The sequence below is a fragment of the Mustela lutreola genome, chromosome X (assembly GCF_030435805.1).
Source record: "Mustela lutreola isolate mMusLut2 chromosome X, mMusLut2.pri, whole genome shotgun sequence".
NCBI lineage: Eukaryota > Metazoa > Chordata > Mammalia > Carnivora > Mustelidae > Mustela > Mustela lutreola.
Genome location: NC_081308.1, coordinates 88,701,382 through 88,713,932, shown reverse-complemented (window position 1 = coordinate 88,713,932; position 12,551 = coordinate 88,701,382). Strand labels below are relative to the sequence as shown.

At 42.2% G+C, this 12,551-nt stretch overlaps 1 pseudogene; it reads right to left on the bottom strand.

Moving 5' to 3' along the window:
* Positions 1 to 576: 576 nt before the first annotated feature.
* Positions 577 to 988, bottom strand: LOC131821017 (late histone H2B.L4-like; annotated as a pseudogene).
* Between the last annotated feature and the right edge of the window lie 11,563 nt (positions 989 to 12,551).

The following is a 12,551-nucleotide window of genomic DNA, read 5'->3' as shown; positions in this document are numbered from 1 at the left end:
GTTCATGGACGAATGAGAGTGGGAAGGGTTTTAAAAATGTATTAGAGTGGGAGATGAACCATGAGAGACTGGACTCTGAGAAACAAACTGAGGGTTTTGGAGGGGAGAGGGTGGGGGGTTGGGAGAACCTGGTGGTGGGTATTAAGGAGGGCACATATTGCATGGAGCACTGGGTGTGGTGCATAAACAATTAATCTTGGAATACTGAGAAATAAAACAACATTTAAAAATATATTAGAAAAACAGATTTGACCTTATAGATAACTGTAAAGGTGGATCTAGTAACGCAACTGACAGGAATAACACTTAGGCGGGCAAATGAATGCAGTATAGTTAAAGTAAATCGATGATTTTGCTGGGAGTATACTGCACTGAAGACATACAATAAAGTAGGTTTGATACATTTGGTAATGTTTCATAAATGGTAAAAGTGTTTTAAGATTGGGCAGAATGGCACAGGTCCAAACGCTCAAGTAGGTTGGACACTCTTGAGAGTTACGGGTCTTTTTGTGCCAAGTAAGGTGGCTCTGAAAAGAGCCTTTGGTTTGCAAGGTGGTGAGGCGGTCCTGAGGTAGATCATTGGCGGAAGGTGTACCTGAGGATGGTCTTGCTGGCCTCAGACACGGGGAACTTGCCAATCTCCCCGGGCAGCAGCAGGCGCACGGCTGTCTGGATCTCCCTGGAGGTGATGGTGGTGCACTGGGTGGAGCAGGCCAGGCGAGAGGCCTCGTCGGCGATGCACTCAAAGATGTCCATGATGAACGAATCCAAGACACTCACCCTTCTTCGAGAGGCTCAGAGCCTCGTGAACCTGCTTCAAAACCCTGGGGAAGTAGGTGGCGAAACTGTTGTGGGAGCAGCAGTGGCGGCGGCGGCGGCGGCATTGGTCCCTTGACAGCTTCTGCTTCAGGCTTTTCGGGTTGGCTTCTGTGGGCTCCTCCATGCCCAGGCTTTCCTCCCGAGAGGTCTCACAGCCTGGCTCCGCCATGTAGGGCTCACCTTTCCCATGCTTCAGAAAAAAAGGACAATGGCGGCTGCAGAGGGGCGCTGGCCCATTTATAGTCGCTGCATTTCCTGACGTCACGGGCAACCTCCATACCTGATTGGACCAAATGCAAGGCAGGAAAGCGGGCTCTATGCCAGGCCGAGTCACCTGCGATTGCATACCCTTGAGCCTGACATCACATTGGATAATCAGAGTGTGAATCCAGTGCCCTCTAAACTTCTTGGGACCTTGGTGAGGAAAACTTTCCAAACATTCCACTGAAGGTATATCTTACCTGAAGCTTTTCAATATGAAAAAACAACAGATCTTGGAGGAGTGGTATCTTTAATGGAATAGTTTTTATTCCACATCATTACCCTATTTCTGATAAGCAGTAAGTGCCATTGTTTCAGGATGTGCTAGAAGTTTGTTACTCTGGAATCAATGTTTTGGCCTCCCCTTACAGTCAATGTAAAATGGAGATGATAAAAGCTCATGAGCATATGGAGAGAGAGAGGAAAAAAAATAAGGACTGGGTGACTTATCTATTAAATTTGTTATTGGAGCTAGTACTCTTGAGCATCTTCACTTTCTATTCAATTTCTCCTCCTCCTCCTCCTCCTCCTCCTCCTCCTTCTCCTCCTCTTCCTCTTTTTCTCCTTCTTTTTTGTAAAGAGAGGGAGGGGAGGAGGAGCAGAGGAAGAGGGGGGAGAATCTTGGGCAGCCTCCATGCCCAGCGTTGAACCTGTGAGCGCTCAATCTCATGACCCTGAGATCATGACCTGACCAAAATCAAAAGTCAGAGGCAAAACGGACTGAGCCACCCAGGCACCCCTCTATTCAGTTACTTATTTTGGCAGGTGGGGAGTACCACACAGGAGAGTGTGGCATAAAGGAAATCAGTTTCTTTCCATTTTTTCTACCCAAAGACATTAGATTAAGAGACACCAGTTAGGAGAGGGAGGGATTTAATCTGGTCGGAACTAATGACACCTCTCCTAACAGTTCCTTGTGGCAGTCTTCTGTGAAAGTGCTGAGAGAGGGCCAGCAGGATGGGATAAACCAGAGCTGAATCTTTATTTCCCCGTGTTTTCTGCTCAAAGCTAGAGGTGAGGAGATAAACCTGGGAGGTAATTGGCTATAGATCTGATGAAATGCCTGGTGCCCTGTGAACCCTCAGGTTTGTCCCCAAGAGTTAACAGAAGATCCCAGAAATCTCAAACAGGTTTCATGTGTGTTCCTGGCCCCATCCTGGTGGGATAAGATACGTCTAGTACCCTGAGTAGAATGGAGAGATGCCCAAGCAGCCAGGAGTCCCCAGTAAGCCCCCATTCTGGCACAGTCACTTGAATACCCTTTTTGCCAAGCAATCAGACACCAGAAATCACAAGTGGTGAAACTGGCACTAACAAATTACAACATGGCTGGACCCAAAGGCTGGTCAAAGATCAGTTTGCTTAACTTTTCAAGGAACTACTATCATTGTTAGACACTTTGCCTATGTAACAGGTGCTGCTGCAGGAGAGGAAAAGGAACCGCACAGGGTCGGTTCCCAGTGTCCACCAAACTCCTCCTTGTCCTAACAGCCTGGAACCCACAGCTACCATAGGTAAGTCTCCCTGAAGACTCTTTCCCCCACTCTGGGTTTCTAGGCATAAGATCAACTGACTGGAGCTGGTATATCACAACATAGAAGCTTCGGGTTGCCTCTATCAGCAATACTATGAAATATTTCAGTCAGAAGGAAGGACAGCCAAAACATCAGTCCATTGATGCCTTAACAGGGGAACTTCAGAAAGCCCTAAGCACCAAAATTATAAACTTTGCAGCTTTGGCTTATTGAGAAGATCTGACTGCCATATCCCAAGGCCATACTTCCAGAGGAATGACATTAGCCAATTTGGGGACATTTCTTTTATGACTCAGAATGGGCTGCTGTCCTGAGCCAAGCCACCATAGCTTGGACAGGAACTCTCTCATGTGGCCAGCGAGGTACCCGTACAAGTGAAGCTATTCCTCTTACTTCTTATCAAGGCCTGCAGGAGACATGGAAATCCAGCCTCCAAACACAGCACACAAAGAAGTAGTCATACTGATAAAAAAAATTTAAAAAAAATCACCAGGTATTTATTAACTTGAAAATTGTTTTCTTGAAGATAATGAGGTCCTCTACTGGGCATTTACCCTAAAGATACAAATGTAGTGATCTGAAGGGGTACATGCACCCAAATGTTTATAGCAGCAACGTCCACAAGAGTCAAACTATGGAAAGAACCTAGATGTCCATCAACAGATGAATGGGTAAAGAAGAAGTGAGATATATATACATATATATATATATATATATATATATATATATATATATATACACACACACACACATAATGGAATATATATATACATAATGGAATACTATGCAGCCATCAAAAGAAATGAAATCTTGCCACTTGCGACAACGTGGATGGTTCTAGAGGGTATTATGCTTAGTGAAATCAATCAGAGAAAGACAATTATCATATGATCTCCCTGATATGAGGAAGTTGAGATGCAACATGGGGAGTTTAGTGGGTAGGAAAAGAATAAATGAAACAAGATGGGATCGGGAGGGAGACAAACCATTAATGACTCTTAATCTCACAAAACAAACTGAGGGTTGCCAGGGGGAGGGGGGTAGGGAGAGGGTGGTGGGTTATGGACATTGGGGAGGGTATGTGCTATGGTGAGTGCTATGAAGTGTGTAAACCTGGCGATTCACAGACCTGTACCCCTGGGGCTAATAACACATTATATGTTAATAAAAAAATTTAAAAATTAGGGGCGCCTGGGTGGCTCAGTGGGTTAAAGCCTCCGCCTTTGGCTCAGGTTATGATCTCGGGGTCCTGGGAACAAGCCCCGCATCAGGCTCTCTGTTTGGCAGGGAGCCTGCTTCCTCCTCTCTCTCTGCCTGCCTCTCTGCCTACTTGTGATCTGTCTCTGCCAAAGAAATAAATAAAGTCTTTAAAAAAATAGAAATACATAAATAAATAGAAATAAATAAATAGAAATAAATAAGATCTTTAAAAAATTGTATAAAAAATTTAAAAATTAAAAAAAAAAAGATGCTGAGTTCCTAAAAAATACCCACACAATGGAACTACTGAACAAATATAAGTGCTGATGGTTGAAAAAAATAAAATTTACCCCCAATTTTCCAAATATCCACAATAGAGAAAGAAATTTTAAATGGAAAATATTTTAAAATTAAAAGCATATTTTTCAATAATCTCAGAAATGCATGCAAACAACTACTTTGCATGTATTCATGAAAAAATCAATTACAGAAATTGACCCTCCTCAAGAGGAGATAAGAAGCATCAAAGAAATTCAGGCAATCAATGAACTATTGTCCAGATGGCAAAGTTTCCAAGGTTGTTTTCTGCGAGATCTTTAAGGGACAGCAGATGCTATTGTTAATAAAAAGGAACTTGATTATGAAAGGAGTAATATATTGTTTTTATTACTAGAAAAAAAATGATGATTAAAGGAGTGAAGAAACCTTACTAAACAGATTTTTGAACACTCCCATTTGCAAATAAGGATACAAAAGTCACACATGAGATATTAGCAACCAAATCTTTTCTTAGTTTGATGAAAGATGCAAGAGACGTGTCATTTTCTCTGAACTCCTCTCATTAAGTCATCACAATTACAAAGAAGCTAGCAAGCAAACAAAAGCCAGGGAAAGGACCACACCAATTTCTTCCTCTAACTCCACAGGTGATATCCCAGAAATGTTCCTCCTGGGTTGTCCTGGATCATCTTTCCAGCCAGTGGCTGTGGTGCAGTGGTTACACACCCTGCGTTGGCTGAGCCAGTGAAGAGTGGGGTATGAGCTCCTCTCTTTGCACACTCCCATTGTCCAAATGATGCGTACTTGTTAGTATTTAGCTATGGCTTGTGTACTCGGATCATCAAAGTCACTGGAATTATGATTCCCATTGTTTTATGTAGGCACTGTATTATAGTGTATATTGTATATACAATATATGTATATTGTATTATATTGAAATATTGACTAATTCATTCTACTATTATCTTTTTTTTCATCTCAGATCATCTTCCATCTTCCTAAATTACATTCCTGAGACATTGCTTTAATATGGTTTCATTTGTTGGAAACACTATGAGTTATGACTTTTCTCATGTGTCTGTATTTTGGAGTTAAGATCTTAAGGTAGCTGCATTGAGATGTACACTGCATTCAGTGTATAGGGAATTTAATCAGGATTAATAGCTGAGGAAGGGACCAGATTTATATTAATCAACTCTTGTTGATCAGACCTTGGACGTGGTTATTAGGGCAAATCCCGGAGCTCAGGCAAGGCCGCTCTCTGTAGCTGAGGTAATGACTGATAAGGTTAATGACTGAGGACTGCCAGCTGACTGCACTCTAAGCAGCTGAAACAGAGGGTCTGTCTGTCCTTGAGGGAGGTTCCAGGTGGTCAATGTCCCTGCCCATCAAATGATACCCCAGCGCTTGCTTTTGGTGTCCATTTCTTGATGAAAAGAGGGCTGCTGTCATCCTATTTGGTTTTCCGTTTTTAGGCATCATGCCCTTTTGTCTGCTATTATGCTCTCTATGCTTTCATCATAGTTTTACTACAATGTGTTCACATGGCTTCTTGAAACCAGAATGTCATGGCTTCCATGAATTTGGAGAAATTACCAGACATTCTCATTTGACTGTTACTTTTCCAAAATTCACCCAACCTTCTGCTTCTGGAGTGCCTATGAGATGCACATAATAACTATTTACCCCATTCCTTAAACGTCTTTGCCTTGCTTTCATCCTATTTCTCCCCCTATCCTATGAGGAGGTGTTCTGTATTATTTCTTTTACCTGTCTTCCAGCTCACAATGCTCTATCCAGCTATGTCTCAGTTGTTGTGTAAAATGTCTTTAATCTTTTGTTCTAGTGGTTACAATGATCAACCCTAGAAAACTCATTCAGCACTTTTTTGATAATTAGCTATATCTTTTTCATATTTCAAATGTCCTGTAATTTATATAAATGTGTTAAGCAAATTTATTTTTTTTTTTTTAAAGATTTTATTTATTTATTTGACAGAGAGAGATCACAAGTAGACAGAGAGGCAGGCAGAGAGAGAGAGAGGGAAGCAAGCTCCCTGCCAAGCAGAGAGCCCGATGCGGGACTCGATCCCAGGACCCTGAGATCATGACCTGAGCCGAAGGCAGTGGCTTAACCCACTGAGCCACCCAGGCGCCCCAGCAAATTTATTTTTTAAGTTTGGCATTTGGTAATAATTCTCTGAAGGTTTCCATTCTGGTCTCTTATTTGATTTTGCTGAGGGAGGCTTGTGTTTGGATTATGTGCTTGTATGGGGAGACTTTATCTGTAGGAATCTTGCAAAACCCTCAATAAAGATTAAGCCCCCTCTAGAAAGGTTTAGATATGCATTAGGCATGTGTCTGGGTTAAGAACCAGGAATTTCCTGGATCATGCTGACAGTGTTAATTTGAAGGACACATCTTTTTTTTTTTTTTTTTTTTAAGATTTTATTTATTCATGAGAGCATGAAAGGAGAGAAGGCCAGAGGGAGAAGCAGACCCCCTGCAGAGCTGGGAGCCCGATGTGGGATTCAATTCTGGACTCCAGGATCATGACCTGAGCCCAAGGCAATTGCTTAACCAACTGAGCCACCTAGGAGCCCCAGCCTGACACATCTGACTGCACATTGGTCCAATAGCTGTGAGTCAGCAGTTCCGTATCTCTGTTTGGCTTACTCAGAGTTGAGTGAGGCCTGTGCTGCTTTAACTGGATACTTCCATTATCCTCATGATGCTGATGTCCCAGTCATGAAGGTTTGCATTTTCCACAAGAAAAGGTTACAGGCCTCAAAGAAATAGGATCAGATATATCTGAGTGACTTAAGGTAGACAATCCAATTATGAAGGAACCTTCTAAGCTGTTCTTTCTTGAACTCTTTATTTAGAGACTTCTATACTGAGTTTGGGTTCTCCCTTCTGTTTTTGAATGAAATCTATAACAAGGTTAATGTTGAGTAAGTTTGAGTGGAGTATGTTTGACTTATTAATACTATTTTCTCAGGGCTGTTGCTTATAATTTGTTATTTAAGCGATAAAACCATTTACCTAAATTTTTCTTTATCATTAACCACAGCATTAGAGAATGAATGCTCAGTAGATACCCTTTGTCCTCTGTCACCTTCCCTTCTGAAGTGAACAACCAGATGTACTCCCCTTTTCTGTCAACCTTCAAAACCCATTTTTCCTCAGTCCACATTGGATTTCGTACCGCCCCCCCCCCTTACCCTTTCCTTTAGAGACTATGTGGCCCATTTTCAACATTGTTTTACTCATGCTCTTACTTGATTTCTGCAATTACAGATCCAAAAAGAATTTTTTTTTTTTTTTTTACTTTTGCAGATAATCTGCATTTGTCTCCTTCTTTGGATGAAAATGTTATCACATGCAGGAACACTAAATATTATTTTAAAGGTATAAGTGTCATTTGTAAAATATTGACCAAATATTGGTCCCTAAAAGAAATCCTAATTAACGTCTAAGGATTGAAATCAGATTATCTTTTTTCATCACATAGGTAGGAAGCTAAAAAAATTAAAAACACAATAAAACTGAGCAACATTCAAATAGTTTTGAGTAAAAGAAGGGTGAATGAGGTCACCTTAGTTCTCTAATGGGACCTCATATAACCAATACAATGAAAAAGGCAGCACAAGTGCCCATGTTCAACTCAGGTTTCATACCTCTCATGGGTTGAATTACGTTCCCACAAGTCCATATGAGGAAGTCCTAACTTCAAGCAGGGCCGCGTTAGGAGATAGGGTCCATAAGGAGGCCATCAAGTTAAAATATATTTTCTAATGTGGGCCCTAATCCAAATAAATGTTGTTCTATATAAAAAGGGGAAATGTGGGAGGGCACTGAGACATGTGTATGGAGAAGACAATGTGAAAAGACCTTGGAGGAAGTCAACCATGGAAGAGTTTAGGAGAGACGCCAGGAATACATCCTTCCCTGACACATCTCAGAAGGAATCAGCCTGGACTCCAAACACTTGGTTTGGAGTTCTAGCCTCGAAAACTTTAAAACAATACATTTCTGTGGCTTAAGCTCCCCAGTCTGTGGTACTTTGTAGTGATAGCCACAGCACAATAACAGATTTAGGTTTTGGAAGTAGGGTAATAGGCCAACAATAAATTGGGACTGACTCTGAAACTGGTAATGGCTCTACTAAGTGGTAGAGTTTTGAGGTGCATGGCAAAATAAACCAAGATTGTTTTAAGGGACTGCTGGGTGAAATATGTATACTAAACGTACTTCAGGTAAGAGCTTATACAGAAAAGAGCAGAGCTATAGAAAAAGACTTTATCATCTTAGTGAATACATAGAACATAAAAAATATGTTGCTAGAAATGTGAATGTCAAGGATGCTTCTGGTGAGACAGAGGATGGAAATTAGAAGCCTGCTATTGGAGACTTGGTAAATGGCCATCCTTGATATCAAATAGCTGAGAATTTGGCTGAGCTGTGTTCTCGTGTTTGGTGAAGACTAGAAATTTTACATGATAAGTGGGACAGTAAGCTGAGGCAATTTCAACGCACACTGTTCAAGGCATGTCCTGGTTTCTCCTTGCCACTCATAGTAAGTGACAGAGGAGAGACAATAATCAAATAATGTAGTGTGAAACAAAAGCAAAATAGCACATGATGATTTGCAACCTCCTCCAACCTATTTAGATAGACCACTTCAAAAAGGGCCCGAGGATGTGGCTGGAAAAACAGTAGTTAGGAGCTTAGGCATGCGGCACATGGGTCCCATCAACCATCTCAACAGAAGCAAGGAATAGAGATATGGTTGTCCAAGAAAGATCTATGGAGGACCCTCCTGTGTGATGACTTGAATCCTCTGAATTACAGAGGAAGCCAACAAGTGTTTTATTCTGAGATTTTTATATTGGCAGAAACATGTCCAGCTTGGATTGAAAGGGAAACAGATGGAACAAATGAAGGAAGATAGTTGTACTACGGGGATTCTACAAACAAGAGGGCCTGTAGATGTATCTGGCTGGAAACATGCATTATCTTTCAAGAAAGGGGGCAAATGACCCCACAGAAGTTTCAGAGGCTGGCGGGCGGGGCTGCCACAGTCACTATGGACCCAGAAACATAATGCCAGGGGATAGAGCCAACTCCCCCTTCATTCCTGAGACTGAAGTCAGCCCATTTTCATTTCTCCTTCCCAGATTTTATGTGTGTCACTCACACTTGCCTTCCTAGTATTCCATCCACAGCCTGACTTAGGTGAGTTTTAACATTGGTTTACGAGGGATCCCATTTGATTTCTAAACCTCCTGGGCTCCAAATGTTCAGACCACCTATGGTGTTCAGAATGTACTCCAGCAACTCTGGACGCCTGGGAGGTCACTACTTACTGTGGACATACCATGGTCAAGAATGTGAAGCTGCCACGCCATGGGACCAGAGGTCGGAGCCTAGAGCCAAAGAGGATTCATTTCAGTCCTTAAAATCTAATAATAATGCTCCTTACTAGGACCCAAACTTGTTCTGGACCCACAACCCTTGTTTCCTTTTCCAGTTTTTCAATTTTGGAATAGTGATGTCTGTCCTGTGCCTGTCCAGCCATTGTATTTTGGAAGCAGATACACTTGTCTGCTGTCACACATTCTCGGTTAGACGGGAATGTGGCCAAAGCGTTAATCACGGCTGGCAATGTGCCCTTATCTGATGTACACAGTATTTTAGTGAGATTTTGCCTTACAATTGATGCCAGAACCAGTGAAGGTTTTGGTGGCATTCACATGTCACCATTCAATGGAAGAATATATTGTGCATAGTACATGACTTTTGGGAGTCCACTGGGTTGAACTGTGGTGTCCTTAAAAATGATACATTGTAATCCTGACCCCCCAGTCCTTGAGAATGTGATCTTATTTGGTGATGGAGGCTTCACCAAAGTAAACCCATGTTCAGGTGAAATACTTAGGGCAGGCCTTACCAATAAGGCTGCAGTCCCCATAAAAACGGGAAACGTGGAGTCACAAACACGGACAGAGGGAAGACCACATGAGTAGATATTGTGAGAACATGGCTATTGTAAGAAAAAGAGAATGGACTTGGGGCACCTGGGTGGCTCAGTGGGTTAAAGCCTCTGTCTTCAGCTCGGGTCATGATCCTGGGGTCCTGGGATTGAGCCCCGTATCTGGCTCTCTGCTCATCAGGGAGCCTGCTCCCCTTCCTCTCTCTCTGCCTGCTTCTCTGGCTACTTGTGATCTCTGTCTGTCAAATAAGTAAATACACTAAAGAAATAGAATGACTTATGAAAGATGCCTACCTCATAGCCAGGACAGTCACCCACCCTTCAGACAATGAGTTTGGCCACCAGCATCCAGGACTATGAGGCAATAAATGATATGTTATTTAAGTTGACCAGTCCCTAGTGTTTGGTTTAGGAGCCCTACAAAATTAATATAATATCCTGAAATAAGCATGATTTAGAAGCTCTAACAAATCCATTAAGCAAATAAAAAACAGCTGATAAAAAATGACAGCTAATACCCCCCACCCCACTCCCCAATTCTAAAGTGGCCCAGCCAAGGTGGTCCTTTATTGGCTCGCCTCGGTACACCACTTCACACATTGGGCCAATAGCTGTGGCTCAGAGGACGTAGGTCTTTCAGTGGCCGACTCAGAAGAGTGTGGGGCCTGAGCTGCTCTGACTAGAGTCTCCTATCATCCCCATGAGGTGATGCACCTTGTGAAATTTTGAGTTTTTCAAAAATAAAAGTTAATAGCCTGAAAGGAACAGAGTCAGTTAAGGTTGGATGTGTCAGAATAGTAACTTCCGCTTCTAAGGAGCCTGAACAGGTTTTATTTCTTGAACTTTGGGTTTAGGTATTTCTGTACTGGGTTTGGTCCTTTCTTATGTTTTCCAACAAATTGAATAATATGGATAGTGCTTAGAAGAGATGGACTTGGGTATGCTTGTCTTATTAATACTATTGTCCCTGTGGTTTTGCTTCTACTGTGTTAGCCAAGCAGTAGCCAATTCCCTTACATCATCTTGTCAGTAACCACAGAATTAGTCCATGATTGCTCAACAGACACATTTTTCTTCATTTAACTACTCAAGGGAATAATCAGATGTATTCACTTTCCATTCTGAACCTCAACATCAAACCCCATTTTTCTTTCTCATTCCCAGATTCTGTATCTGTCACTCATACTTGCATTCCCAGTCTTTCATCCACAACCAAATCTAGGTGCAATTTAATATTGTTTTCCTCCCATTTGTTTTCTGAAATTACATGTGTAAAACACCCACAGCTCAGCACACACACACACACATCCTCAGGAACTCATATTATTAAAATGACTTTTTCCAGAATATGACATGTATGAGACCAACGTTCATGTGAATGTTGAAAAACATCTGTATGTCATATTGGCAAACATGGGCATTGTGAACCAGCACCAATGAGCATGTTAGAAATTAAGTGACATGGTGATGTTATGCCCAAATAATGGGTCCGTGATTAAAGGAGCGAGACTGATACAAAGCGAAGGTCAAGCAAAACTTTATTATGCGCCAAACATCAAGAATCAAACAGGCTGGCCAGGGCCGCACCTCTTACAGAGAGAGGGCGACCCTTCTCTGTTTCACAGACTAGCTTTTAAGGGCAAGACCATGCAATTGGGCCTGGCCACGCACAGGTGGCCAATGAAACTGTAACACACACAGGAAACTCCACAGTGATGCTAGGTGACCAATTGAATTACAATTTACCCTAGTAGACATTAGAACCTGCCTATTACACCTTGTATTAGGATTGGCGCCCAAAAGGTTCCCAAAGGGCGGGGACCCATACTCCTTGGTAGCTAGGGAGACAGTATGTATCCCCCTACGGATCGGATGCCTCCACCTGGTCGGACCGTCCTTGTATCTGTGTTTTTGTTACCTGAGGCTGGCTTCCAGGACTTGTTTTTAAGTAGGTCCCCTGGGGGAAGGGGAGCAGGGACAGTTTAAGGGTTAAACAATAGTAGGTCCTTACAGTGAAACATAATTTTAGTTTCCTAAATGGTGCACAGTTCTTTCTCTGAAAAGGCATATGGCTCTGCAACCAGCCTTATACTTCCAAAAGTTTGTTCCCAATGGATATGGCAATTTCTAGGTACCACTCACGAGGATTTCCTTGCACTAGATTTTGTGGTAGATATCTTTGTGTACTTACGAAGTAAGCACTTTTTTTGAAATCCCTTTGGCTTTATCTCTCTTCTGATGGGCTCACAAATAGTTGGGTTTCCGTAGTTCACCTAGCTTTTAGCGCCTGTTTGGCTCAGAGTAACAACTTTCACAGATTTCTACATTGAATCAAAGGTTCTTTAGAATTTATTTTAAAAGAGCATGAGAGACTATGGACTCTGAAAAACAATCTGAGGGTTTTGAAGGGGTCGGGGGTGGGAGGTTGGGGGAACCAGGTGGTGGGTGTTAGAGAGGGCAAGG